The sequence below is a fragment of the Esox lucius genome, chromosome 21 (genome assembly GCF_011004845.1).
Source record: "Esox lucius isolate fEsoLuc1 chromosome 21, fEsoLuc1.pri, whole genome shotgun sequence".
In the NCBI taxonomy this organism is placed as follows: Eukaryota; Metazoa; Chordata; class Actinopteri; order Esociformes; family Esocidae; genus Esox; species Esox lucius.
In genome coordinates, this window is record NC_047589.1 from 22,430,754 (window position 1) to 22,445,954 (window position 15,201).

At 40.9% G+C, this 15,201-nt stretch overlaps 1 protein-coding gene across 12 annotated transcripts in view; it reads right to left on the reverse strand.

Annotated features, from left to right (window-relative positions):
• The window catches only part of epb41l3a (erythrocyte membrane protein band 4.1-like 3a), a 65,212-nt gene that overhangs the window by 38,018 nt on the left and 11,993 nt on the right, over window positions 1-15,201 (reverse strand). For 9 of the 12 annotated variants that reach the window (XM_034289222.1, XM_034289218.1, XM_034289221.1 and 6 more), the window contains exon 1: window positions 5,080-5,235. The exons of 2 other annotated variants lie outside the window; for them this stretch is intronic. The gene's annotated coding sequence lies outside the window, so the exon portion shown is untranslated. Of the gene's footprint in view, window positions 1-5,079; window positions 5,236-15,201 lie in introns of those variants that run through there. One more of the 12 variants, XM_034289213.1, reaches the window with a different exon arrangement.

Consider the following 15,201-nt stretch of genomic DNA (forward strand, 5'->3'; position numbering starts at 1 on the left):
AAAAAGTACAGTGTATATAAACTGCATTATCAATTTAGGTGTTCAAAATGTATAATGCATTTCTATGTCTAGGTTCATCAGATAACTATGGCAATGGATGTGAGTCTGAGCGCAGGGAAGTGTTGCCAGATTCAGCCAAAATTTCCAGAACCGTGAACACTCAAAACCTGTACAAAAACCCCTAAAAATATATATATTCACCTAATAAACCATGAGCAACGTGAGGCAAATATAAACTTTGACATGACAGTACAGGCGGAAGTGTTCTGGAAAGGTCTGCCCATGCCATCCACTGGCTGATTTGATGATCTGGAGTGCAGGTAATTGCTTTAAAAGCTTTTGGAAATGTGATGTAAATGTGCGTAATCGGAAGTCGCGTGAATATGTTTGTGGAGAGTTACGCTTAGCAGTTAAATCATCCCAATTTATTTTTATTTTGCCTTGGATTGTTCAGCAGAACTGCAGTAGTGATGTCAAATCCAACCTACTGCCCTTTCTGCATCTTCCACTACTTTCCTGGCAAATAAAGCCTAACATGCCTGAATGTCCACCTTTAAAAGGCTTTGATTGTCCAATGTAGGTGGACACACAAGAAGTCAGCTCATTAATGAGAAATAAGTCCAGTGCTTGGAAACTAGACGATCATTCATCAACTATCTCTCCATTCATTTTAACAAAACATTAAGAGACCTTATTAAGAGTCAGCGACTATCTAACTTTTTTCCAATCATCTGGGCCCCTTTGAAGTAAAAGAAAACAAGGGCAACACTGTAATACCAGACCTTTCATGTTGCATAATATTGATGACTTTATTCATTGATCAGAACAGTCTTATTATATAAGAATCTGAATGCCTTTCCATACCATTCAACTAATGAGAAAAAGCCTATTAAATTAGGTCCATCTTAGTGCACTCACCTGGTAAAGATAAAGATTACACATTTATATTTCAGTCACTTGGCAGACACACTTATCCCAAGCCACATGCATTACTGACTGCATATACATCATTAAAATCAAAAGACGAAAATAATACAAATATTTTCAATATAGAAATTCCACTAATACACCCAGAACCACTGGATAACCCCAGATTACACTAATACCCCCTGATCCAATAAATACCCTCAGATTACACTAATACCCCCATATCCACTAGATACCCCCAAATCCACTAGATACCCCCAGATCACACAAATACCCCCAGATCCACTAGATAACCCCAGATCCACTAGATACCCTCAGATTACACTAATACCCCCAGATCCACTATATACCCCCAGATCCATTAGATAACCCCTGATCCACTAGATAACCTCCGATTACACTAATACCCCCAGATCCACTAGATACCCCCAGATTACACTAATACCCCCTGATCCACTAGATACCCTCCGATTACACTAATACCCCCAGATCCACTAGATACCCCCAGATCCATTAGATAACCCCTGATCCACTAGATAACCTCCGATTACACTAATACCCCCAGATCCACTAGATACCCCCAGATTACACTAATACCCCCTGATCCACTAGATACCCTCCGATTACACTAATATCCCCAGATCCACTAGATACCCCCAGATTACACTAATACCCCCAGATCCACTAGATACCCCCAGATCAACTAGCTACCCCCAGATTACATTAATACCCCCAGATCCACTAGATACCCCCAGATTACAATAATACCCCCAGATCCACTAGATACCCCTTGATCCATTAGATACCCTCAGATTACACTAATACATCCACTACATACCCCAAGATACATAGGCCCAGAACCACTAGATACCCCCAGATTAAACTAATACCCCAAGATCCACAACTACCCTTAGATCCACTAACACACCCGATCCGGACAACCACAGTATGAAGAGGATCTGTTCACTGGGACCCAGGGGCTGGGGAACTTTGATTGGGGTCACAAAATAATTCCAACGCCTCATGAGATGCTGCAGCAAACTGACTGAGATCTAAAAAAAAATAGTACAATACTTTTTAGGAACATAAAATCTACTACTACCAAACCTCTATATACTCAAGACTTAAAATCCTTTAAACTGCTCAGGGTTCACTGCATAGACTATTAGGTAAAGGACCGGCAGGGTTTAATAAATACATTTTCAGAATAATTGAGTACTAAAGGACTGCTGGGATCGGGTTTAACCCATGCTGCAGCACTGCACATACACCAGGAGAGCAACTTAACCCGCTAGATCACACCAGGCCACAGAAAGATCTGTTTGAATGACATTAGATTATCCTGATGACAAAGCAATAGCAGGCTTCCTGACTGACCTTCAGTATCCCTTCAGTAAAGTGAATAACAGGCCTGAAGCAATGCTGTAGGAGTTGAAACTGTCCGGATTGTCTATTCAAAGCCTGTGACGCTGTCCATGGTTCTGTAACAATGCTAAAACACGCCTCCTTGATTTGCAAACAAGTCCATATAACAAACTCCACTTCCCCTATTTACATAAAACATGCATGCTCTTGTAAACTGATCTCCATGCGGTAACAAAGTGAGTGTATATTTGGACTGCATAAAGGCAGTCTTAAACGCTTAGAAAATCATAAACCATACTGCAAAAAACCAACAGCTTCACTCTGCTATTGATAGAAATCCCCCTTCGTATTACCTTACTTCCTATGAGGCTCTAAATGGGCTGCTGCTCTGTGATTTGTTCCTATCAGCGTAGCCTAGATACAGTGATTGAAACCCTTGACGGAGGCCAAAAGCCAGCGACCCAGATGCAGCAGACTGATTAAACAATGTCAAATATGGGGTGCATAAATTCCTGCTGTTCCACGTGTTGTGCAAGTATGTAGGTGTGAAATTACCATTCTCTGTTTCATACATCCCAACTCCATCCTGAGACATGAACTTGTCGGGGGCAAGCCGGCATGAGAGCCAGTTAAGGAAAAGCACATTGCTCAAGGGCACGTCGCCAGATATATTTTCCCCACCTAGTCGGCTGGGGGATTCAAACTGGCAACCTTGTGGCAATTGTCCCAACTTTTACTAGGCTACCCGCTGCCAGAGTTACCAACTGTACACAGTCACACTAAGCTCATGCTGGAAATCATCCAGCATTGGAAAATATAACATAATCAAAGAAATGAAAAATGTGGACAGGAACATAATAAGAGATGAACACAGTGGCCCACAGACTGAGAAGTCCATTCCAGTCAAACAGGTCCACTGTTCCTCCACAGAATACAGAACACCTTAGATACCTTTGACTCTTGGTTATGGTAGGAGCTCTTGTGTTTTTTACTCTCCCTCTGCACATTTGCAGTATGGGTGTGATACACTGTGGTCAGCATGTAAGCACCTTGAGCCGTCCGTCAGACATGAGGATGTGACAAGTCAATGAGAAACATTGAACTGATGCACAGATTGACTGAAGAGCTCTACACAAGGTTAAACCCCGTAACAAAATGGAACCGATCCACTGATTAACTGAAGAGCAGTATACAGGGATTAAACACCATTATAAAACTGAAGCGATCCACTGATTGATTGAAGAGTTCTTAACAAGGTTGAAACACCATTGTGAAATGGAGGCGATCCACTGATTGATTGAATAGCTCTAGGCTATACAAGGTTGAAACACCATTACGAAATGGAGGCGATCCACTGATTGATTGAAAAGCTCTATACAAGGTTTAAACACCAATATGATTGAAGAGCTCTATACTATAAGGCTTAAATCTCATCATGACATCGCCAGCTGCAAAACAGTTATGCTACCTCTTACTATTCAAAGCTTTAAACAGCTGAAAATGATCTAACCTTAAACTCAAAGCTATTCCGCTAACACTGAGGACTGGGGTGCTTGACCACTAAGCTCGAGCCAAGATAAGGTAAACTATGCACCTTTTAGTTAAGAAATTCTGAATCTAAATCTGAGAGAATAGATACAAGCATTGTTAAGCATCAACAGGGAGATTGACCGGCCTTCTGAGGCGTGGTCAACAACACAACACTCCTATGCTGCACTCATAAAATAAGCCATGGTAATCACTGTGCTAGGGCTATTTGGAAAGAGAACACATTTGTATGGACACAAGAATGGCAAAACAAAATTCAAGGTAGGCCTATCACTATATTAAAAGAAGGGTGCAGACATTGTCATAACACCCTGCTAATTTTAAATCAATAATGGTATTTCATTATGTAGCAGCCTGCCTTTAGGTTACCTGAATAGGCTTAATTTTCGAAATAAATTTCCGGTGTCCAGTGATAACAGATTAGACCAAAACACTATCAAAAACACAGTTAACCATGGACCAGTACTGCTACATTTTCGGACCCATCTTACAAAATGCATCACAACCTGTGTCTGTGGCATGTGCTCCCACTTTCTAACCATGACGTGGTCGGAAAAACGCCCCATCAGACGTACAAACCCGGGCAAAGCGGCCGGAGAGACGCTCTCTGCTCTCTCCATCCACGAACAGCCAAGCCACACCCACCGCATTGCAGAAGCACATCCCGAAAACCGAGACAGTAACTTCGGGATTGCAAGTCATAATTGTCATGCAGGACATACAAGTCTACAAATTCAAAACGGATAGACTTAAACGCAAACCGCAACTGTGAAGTGCAGCCTAAAGCGCACAGCTCCACCAAAAGATTATAACGGCAAACTTTTCCATAGATCAGCAATAATCCAGGCGTAATGCAATAATTACACCACAGATTATTATCTTCGATAAAACACAATACCCTTTTCCTCAACAGAACAAGCGTTTTGACCACATGAGCATGATTCAGCATGCAGTGGAAAATCATATATATTAGGTTGCAGTAGCCAACGCAGAAAAAACCCACTTATTAAATAAGTGTGGGATACTGTCTAGAAATATTAGAGTGCATAGCTCTATTTGTCTTGATGCTAACTGTAACCCTACACCTGAGCAATATTTTTTTGCAAGGGATTCGCCTCGTCATCTACTGTAAATGATGCACCGCCGCACGTCACATTTTCAGATGCAAACATCGATAATGAAACTACTTTTCCTCTTTTCACATGAACGTGCAGTTTCTGAATTAAACATATAACACACCTTTCTGAAATCAGCAGTTAGTGTCGTTTTACCGGGTATCCCGTGTCCTCCAAGATCCGTAGTCTAAGGTGCAGTTTCTCCTGGCTTTGACTGATTACACCGGTAAAGTATCCCTATGTCATCCTTCCACTGCCTGCAGTAGCCAAACTAGCTTGCTAGTGCTACACTGAACACCAGGCAGCACGGAATTCTGGGATAGCCAAGGATGCCCACCTTATGACAGACAAAACACGACCCTGAGATTGATGATAGTGGTGTAGAATTATACAGTGTGTGCAAAATGCCCCTCTCCTGCAATGGAAAGGTTCAAATCAAAACGGGCGCTATCACACACTAGAAACTGACCTTGAGGTACATTTTACTGACTTCTTCAGTACATTTTACTTCTGAACTGCGTACATGGTGTGGCCCTACATCTACATTTCTTTTCATATAAATACATAACCTTCCTCTATGGGAGTGTGTATGATCATAACATGCCAATTTGATGGTCCTACACATGGGCTTTTCCCACCCACCCCTGAAATTGGGGCTGGGCATTGGACTCTCATATCGTAGCAGCAGTTAAAGTTTGTGCTTTTATTTGAGCTACACATACAGTCTTGTAAACAGATTGCAATAGCTGTACAGCTCTCATATACAGCTCCCAGTAAGCACTTCATACATAGGCAGCTGCTGACACTTAACAAGGTTGTATTACAATTATGTACAAAAGCAAAGCTAATTGCACTTCCAGGTTGGTGTTTAATGTGCATATAACGAAGACACCCTTCTACATGGCACATCTACTACCTACAACCAGTGTCAACAAGGCAAAAAAGAAACTGTCCCCCTGAGAAGTAATATTTTATTGACTTTTATTAACGGGGTGTGGCATTCCAAAATGTGCATTATCAGTAACTTCATATTGCGCTACCAACTGGCCAATCAGTGGCATTCTGTATCTTAGATACCACTCACGTGACGCATGTACGCATGTACACACCGAGACCAATCCATTGTCCCTCCTCTCTTTCACCGCGGCGGACAACAACACACAAAACCAATAATGTCTGTCTATTGTCATTATGAATCAGAGAACCTGAATCCTGACCTTCAGGCTGTTATGGACGCTGTAGGGGCCATCTGGGGCCACTCCCATTCATTCAGATTGGCATATTTCGATTTTCCATATCCATTATTTAAACAATGTTCACAAAAATGCAATTATGATCAGTGTTGAAGTGGTCAAAATAATTGGTGGTTGGACTCATGTGGTTCAGCAGTCTAGTCTGAGGGCTCCAGTACAGAGGGTTCACGTCTGCCTGGCAAAACCTCCCCTCTATCATTGTATCTGCCAAATCAAGCCTAAAAACACCCCCAAAATAAAACCAGGTAAAATAGTGTTGAGCTCATTGTAGTTTCAATGCATTTTTCCACCAACAGCAATAAGTGCATTGATTTTCTCACTAGCCTCGGGTGAATGCAATCCACAACCCTGGCATTACAAGCACCATGCTCAAACCAACTGAGCTACATGGGACCCTTTCCTTTGATGTGGTGATTTGACTTGTCAAAGTGAAGACATTATATCACTGACCACCCGGGACACCGTCCCAGAAGCCCACAGCACGCATTGGCAAACTAGACTTTATTAATGGCCTGGTGATGGAGTCTGATAGATCTGGGTTTGAATTATTTGTTTGGCCAGGGTCAGCCTTCTGACTGTCATCTCATCATCACACTCAAAGAGGACAGTGGGTAAAGGGTTGGCTGTTTCCTCTTAGCCCCCCTGCTAACCCATCTGGGGGGGCCTGAAAAGACATACACTCACCTAAAGGATTATTAGGAACACCATACTAATACTGTGTTTGACCCCTTTTCGAACTGCCTTAATTCCACGTGGCATTGATTCAACAAGGTGCTGAAAGCATTCTTTACAAATGTTGGCCCATATTGATAGGATAGCATCTTGCAGTTGATGGAGATTTGTGGGATGCACATCCAGGGCACGAAGCTCCCGTTCCACCACATCCCAAAGATGCTCTATTGGGTTGAGATCTGGTGACTGTGGGTGCCATTTCAGTACAGTGAACTCATTGTCATGTTCAAGAAACCAATTTGAAATGATTCGAGCTTTGTGACATGGTGCATTATCCTGCTGGAAGTAGCCATCAGAGGACGGGTACATGGTGGTCATAAAGAGATGGACATGGTCAGAAACAATGCTCAGGTAGGCTGTGGCATTTAAACGATGCCCAATTGGCACGAAGTGGCCTAAAGTGTGCCAAGAAAACATCCCCCACACCATTACACCACCACCACCAGCCTGCACAGTGGTAACAAGGCATGATGGATCCATGTTCTCATTCTGTTTACACCCAATTCTGACATTACCATCTGAATGTCTCAACAGAAATCGAGACTCATCAGACCAGGCAACATTCTTCCAGTCTTCAACTGTCCAATTTTGGTGAGCTTGTGCAAATTGTAGCCTCTTTTTCCTATTTGTAGTGGAGATGAGTGGTACCCAGTGGGGTCTTCTGCTGTTGTAGCCCATCCGCCTCAAGGTTGTGCGTGTTGTGGCTTCACAAATGCTTTGCTGCATACCTCGGTTGTAATGAGTGGTTATTTCAGTCAAAGTTGCTCTTCTATCAGCTTGAATCAGTCGGCCCATTCTCCTCTGACCTCTAGCATCAACAAGGCATTTTCGCCCACAGGACTGCCGCATACTGGATGTTTTTCCCTTTTCACACCATTCTTTGTAAACCCTAGAAATGGTTGTGTGTGAAAATCCCAGTACCTGAGCAGATTGTGAAATACTCAGACCGGCACGTCTGGCACCAACAACCATGCCACGCTCAAAATTGCTTAAATCACCTTTCTTTCCCATTCTGACATTCAGTTTGGAGTTCAGGAGATTGTCTTGACCAGGACCACACCCCTAAATGCATTGAAGCAACTGCCATGTGATTGGTTGATTTGATAATTGCATTAATGAGAAATTTAACAGGTGTTCCTAATAATCCTTTAGGTGAGTGTATGTTGAGATGAAACGTAATGGGGGGTGGAAGGTTGCTGGTCGACTTAGCACTCTGATGGAACCACACAATTGAAAGTGGTGGCTGAGTGGCACAGACTCCAAAAGTCGGTTTAGTGTTTGATGCATTTCCCAAGAAAGCCAACATTACTCCAACTGACACAACAGTTCTTCATGGTGATGCCAGCATCTCACAAGTCAGACTAATGACCGTAAGTACTCTCAAAATAACTTTAGCATCGTGTCTTTTAATCTGTGATGATAAACATACATTCTACAGGGTGTGTTTTGCCTTGTGGAAATGTACACATTTTGTACTGGATCATCAAATGCGGGGGTGCATGTCATTTTCCCAGTTTCAAGCACAGGTGTACAAGTGTTTCACAAGTGTATTTTTGTGAAAAGGACATTTGGGCTGTTTTACATATCCCTCCCTCATTGAGACACTCTCCAGTCAACATGGAAGAATGAAACATTTAAATCACCGCTGCTTTTGATGAAACATATAAAAAATGTATGAATAAAAAATTCATGCATATAGTATATTCTTATGAATATAACTGATTTAGTCATATCAGTAGTATTTGTATAACTAGGATAAAATACACTTACAAACTAGGTCCTTAAAAGCAAATATTAAGTGAATAAATATCAGCCATTAGGGTAATAATAAACACAAACATTCCAAGACAATTATAACACACACAAAGAACAGACTTTAAAATGATAATTAAATCATAATTGCAATTTATCTATTCTACTGAGACCAATGTTTTGTCTGAGCTGGCCTTGAGCCAAACTAACAAGGGTGGGGCATTTAATATGCTATTCCTTATATAATCTATTCAGTACAGCGTATCCATTACAATCTATTCAGTACAGCATATTCACTACAACCTATTCACTATAATATACACTTAACTAAAGGATTTTTAGGAACACCTTACTAATACAGTGTTTGACCCCCTTTCGCCTTCAGAACTGCCTTAATTCCACGTGGCATTGATTCAACAAGGTGCTGAAAGCATTCTTTAGAAATGTTGGCCCTTATTGATAGGATAGCATCTTGCAGTTGATGGAGAGTTGTGGGATGCACAGCCAGGGCGTATTGCAATCCCAAAGATGCTCTATTGGGTTGAGATCTGGTGACTGTGGGGGCCATTTCAGTACAGTGAACTCATGTTCAAGAAACCAATTTGAAATGATTCGAGCTTTGTGACATGGTGCATTATCCTGCTGGAAGTAGCCATCAGAGGACGGGTACATGGTGGTCATAAAGAGATGGACATGGTCAGAAACAATGCTCAGGTAGGCTGTGGCATTTAAACGATGCCCAATTGGCACGAAGTGGCCTAAAGTGTGCCAAGAAAACATCCCCCACACCATTACACCACCACCACCAGCCTGCACAGTGGTAACAAGGCATGATGGATCCATGTTCTCATTCTGTTTACACCCAATTCTGACATTACCATCTGAATGTCTCAACAGAAATCGAGACTCATCAGACCAGGCAACATTCTTCCAGTCTTCAACTGTCCAATTTTGGTGAGCTTGTGCAAATTGTAGCCTCTTTTTCCTATTTGTAGTGGAGATGAGTGGTACCCAGTGGGGTCTTCTGCTGTTGTAGCCCATCCGCCTCAAGGTTGTGCGTGTTGTGGCTTCACAAATGCTTTGCTGCATACCTCGGTTGTAATGAGTGGTTATTTCAGTCAAAGTTGCTCTTCTATCAGCTTGAATCAGTCGGCCCATTCTCCTCTGACCTCTAGCATCAACAAGACATTTTCGCTCACAGGACTGCCGCATACTGGATGTTTTTCCCTTTTCACACCATTCTTTGTAAACCCTAGAAATGGTTGTGCGTGAAAATCCCAGTAACTGAGCAGATTGTGAAATACTCAGACCGGCCCGTCTGGCACCAACAACCATGCCATGCTCAAAATTGCTTAAATCACCTTTCTTTCCCATTCTGACATTCAGTTTGGAGTTCAGGAGATTGTCTTGACCAGGACCACACCCTTAAATGCATTGAAGCAACTGCCATGTGATTGGTTGATTAGATAATTGCATTAATGAGAAATTTAACAGGTGTTCCTAATAATCCTTTAGGTGAGTGTATACACTATAGTGTATTCACTACACTATATACACTAAAGAGTATTCACTACAATATATATCCTATAGTGTATTCACTACAATACATACACTTAAGTCTATTCACTACAATATATACACTATAGTGTATTCACTACAATATTTACACTACAGTGTATTCACTACAATATATTCCCTATATTGTATTCACTACAATATATACACTACAGTGTATTCACTACAATATATTCACTATAGTGTATTAACTACAATATATACACTACAGTGTATTCATTACAATATATTCACAAAAGTGTATTCATTACAAGCTATTCACTACTGTGTATTTATTAATTACCATATATTCACTTCAGTGTTTTCAATACATTATATTCACTACAATCTATTCACTACATTATTATTCATAGTGTACCCACTACAGTGTATTATTTTCCTTAGTCTATTAACCACAATTTATTCATTACAGACGACAGTCTATTTATCAGTTTATTCACTAGAGTTACAACATTTTAAGTATTTTCACTTTCGTCTATTTAAAAATGTATTCACTCTATTCACTACAGTCTGTTTCTACTCACTACAGTCCATTCACCACAGTCTAGTCACTACAGCGTATTTCAGTAAGGTCTATCCACTAAAGTCGATCTGCCATAGTCTAATTCTTATCTCTTGACTTTCTGATGTAAGATCAGTGACAAAATAAAAAACAAAAAGTTAGTGCTCCTGTTTGAACCTTTGAATTCCAACACACAGAGTTTATGAATTTATGTGGCCTAGGATGGTCCAGTGTTCCAAGCAGCTACTTCAGTGCCCATTAGAACTCCATCTTTCACCACTGTCTATCAAATGAAGCATAAAATGCCCAAATACATACATATAAAGTTGACATGTTTAAGAAATTGCAAACCGTGATCCATCAATTAATGGAGGAGTTTCGTTTAGTGTCTTAGACTCCCAAACGAACCAAGCTCATGTAAAGGAGCCAAACCTTTAACTAATATCGTGTAAACATCATAGACATTCCTGTAACATCTTTGCCTCAAGTGCAATTCTCTGTTATTGCACCATTATACCTCAGCGTTCCATCTGGCCCCTTCATACCAATGAAGTAATGCTCTCTGCATGCTGATGGAGGAACTCAGTCCCAGAGGCCTTGACTTCATTTCTGCAGGCTCTCAAGGATTTTGTTGTTTGTTAAGTGTCATCCCTTCGAGACAGCCTAGGCAAGGACACTGAGGTGCTGGGGCATTGCGTTCGTTCGAGCGCACAACAGAAAACATTTTTAAATGTTTTTGCTTTGGAAAACAAAGGTAAGAGTTTCTTATTAGCCCCAGTAGCCCCTCTCCTGTTTCAATGCATTTTCTTTAGTTTGGTGCCTATTGAACAACCCAGGCCACCAAGGAGGTGCCAGTCAATCGGATGTTTCAGGTGTCATTTTGATTGGCTCCCGTCGCTTTTTGTCACCAAGGTACCATTCATTACCATATACCTAATTATCGGGTGAAAAATAGGCAAGACAAGGGAGAGTCATTAAACACTCGACTGCGTCTGACGTGCCGAGCAAGTCAATCACAGTTTAATCAGGAACTTAATGACTATTCAAGAACAAAACTGTCAAAACAAATGTGGTGAAGGTAAAATTGAGAAGGGACAGAGGAGAAGCCATGAATAAGATAAGAACAATTGAGTTACCTTTTTTTAAATCATTTTCAAAGCCAGACAACCACTTGTCTTCCAAAAAGTGTTTAGTCTGAGCTGTGACTGACCATGCACAACCCTTGTTGTGTTCTGTGTTCAAGTGGATAAGCCTAAAAGTTGTCTGCCTAATTCATGGTAATTTGGTGCAGAGTTGTTTTCTGAGCAAAACTAGCAGAACGGGGTGTGGGCGAATGTAGCAGGAGTTGAAAGAAACATGTGAAACTGCACTGTTCAACTAATCCAGTAAATGTGGAAAGGAAGATGGTGTGTCACAGTTAATTTTTTTCAGTAACAGAAATCTATTTCCACTTCTGCTGAAAACCTTGGAAAACCCACATTTCTACTGGTCAGGGTGGGCGGAGAGGGTGGATGGAGGATAGAAGCAAAAAGTGGTTGATGACTGGTTGGTAGATTAAGCGGATTAAGCTAATGCAGCAGAATGGTCTGTCAGTCATTCTGCATTAATTAACACAGGTGATGTTTGACACATTGATCCACCATACATTTTGCATGTGGAAGTGTCTGGAAACAAGATTAGGTACTCTAGGCCTACATCCAGCAATAACCCAGTAAAAACAAAGACTTGAATGACCAGATCTCTATGTATTCCTGAAAGTTGTTCTCTATATCAGGCATTACCTAGATGACTCCAAAAAGCAAGCAATATGGTCACTCAATCACTGACATCCAGACAATACCTGTGCTAGGAAAGGAGAAATTGGGCAAAATATTCATAACCTGGAAAAATATATGTGTTACTGTAATGAAAGAAAGTGTGTCTGTGTAGCCATATTTTGTGAATATTTTGCAAAGTTAAGCTATTTGCAATGCTGCTAGCCAAAGCTAACATAGCATACAGCTAAACTGGGCTGAAAGATTGTTGAAACAAATTAAGCTGGGACAAAAAACCAAAGAATTTAAGAACTAAAACTGTTTTGGGAATTTTTACTTTGGACAGTACAATTAATGAAAGACCTCTTGAAATGCATCTCGCCATAATGCAAGGAAACAGCTAACTCAGTTGACTTTTCTTGCTTTGAGTAATGTAGGGTAACATGGGGCAATGCACCCCCTAGGGTAATACGCCTATTATTTTTTTCAACACCTCTGGCTGCCACTAGACTTAATCAACAAAAAATGTCCTCTATATGATCACATCTGCTCAGCCAACTGTTAAAAACTTTTTCTTCTGAATCTCATTTTAAAGACAGCTGGGATTTAAAATATTGCCTTATTTAAATTATAATAAGTTTAGTTTAAACAGGGACAATTCTTTAAAAACCTAAGGCATTGTCTTCTATTTTGATAAGATTCCCAAGGGGGCATCTAACCCCATGGAGGGGGGTTAGTAACCCCAGTTAGTTACCCCAGTAATTGAAAAGAAATGCCTTTTCCTAAAAAATAAATCAGATTAAATACAAAGTAATTTGTCAACTGTAGCCATTTATTTTACTTTAATATGTGACCCATAGCATTGCCATCTTCAACACCTTTATTTACTGTGTCAGTAAATAGACATTGATCTTAGGGGGAGCATTTTACCCCAAACTACCCTACTGTATTTTCCAGCACATTCTGATGACATAAGCAAGTTTGATGTACTGCAGTCATAATGCAGGAACTGTGCCCCCGTTACCTGTTTGACCACATGTTTCAGCTAGCTTAATGCTGTGGTCAGTGAAGTAGTTTAGCTATAGCCACCGCTACTAGCAATAACCTACCGGTTAGTGAGTGGCGCGGTGTCAGCAGCCTGCCGTGGTTGGACCGCCATCAACTGACAAACTGCAAGCTGATACTCAATTAATCATCGGCCAGCACGCTGTTGGGCAGCACACTGTCAGCAGTCAGGCGGTCGGGTCTTCGTTGGCAGATCATCTGTAAACCGGACCATATTCCCTATATGGGTTGTTCTCGAATGTAGCTAGGCTACCCAGCTGGCTCATGTTCAGCTTTGACTATCCACTTGAAACTATTCTTAAAAATTCATAGGCTTATCACTTTTTTCTTGTTGCCACTGCTGAGATGACATCCTGGCTGTAGCTAACTAGCAAGGCAACCTTGGGGTTGTTAGATTTTTTTTAAATATAATAACATATTTATGGTCTGGTGAGACCTCTCTCTTATTTCCCCAAAACAAGTTTTGTGAATGAGAATCCCTAGTTGGCTAGTTATTGTTCCAACTATTGATCTAGTTATATTTTCCGTCAACCTGCCATATCATAGATTTTTCTTCACAGTAGGCTTATAATTTAGTATGCAGTGTTAATTGCGAAAAGCAATTGTTTACATCTAAGTTATTAGGTTGTCCACCAAACCCATGCTTGCAATTGTCAAAATTATTTATTCCTGCCCGGCATGTTAACTGAACAAAATACTATTAGCTATACAGCACATGGAGAATGGAGAAGAATTAAGGTTAGCTGATTTGCTAAAGTACAGAGCAACAACTCATCTTACCAACTCTGGGATTTGATTTCACAAACCATAGGTTACTGGTCGGACGCTCTAACCAATATCGCTGAAATAACTCTTGATTTGGTAATATTATATATGCAGGGCAGCTGCCTTAAGAAGGCCAATGAGTCTGTCATCCTACACATATGTTATTCTGCTAACTGAGATAAGTATGAGACAAAGAGTACATTTCAAATCACCATGGAAGGCGTTCTACTGTCAAATATCGCTGATTAAATTCTTGAGGGTGACTTCCTGAAAACATAAACCAAACATTACTGAAATTCATGCTCCACTCAATCTACTTATAATTAACAATTTCCTGTGTTGTTTTACCAGATATAGACATAAATTATTGTTTCATATAATTACACATCTTAATTACACACTATATAATTACACACAGTCAGGGGCCCTAAGTGGTCGCTTGGGGCCCCTGACCGCTAAGGAGCTCCCGACCACTTGGGGGGAGAGGGCCCAAATTTTGCTTAGGGCCCCCAAAAGGCTAGAACTGGCCCTGCCCGCAGGCACTGTCTTTATTCCAAAGTTAAATATTTGCTCTCCAAGAGATTAAATTGCTCCACTGAATATCACAATCATATTCGCTTGACAGTATCCCACTGGTCAGATGTTTAGAAACTGATCACATCTTCAATCATACTTCCAAAACATGGAAAAGAAGATGAAGGGCGCTCTGAATTACGTTATCACTAGCTGTTCTGACAGGCAATTACACCAGCACGCCAGAAGAAATGGGACAATTGCTGCGCGGACAAATGAAGGGACTGTTGCTTTAGAATATGTCAGGATGACATTGTGTTCATTTAGAAAACGTT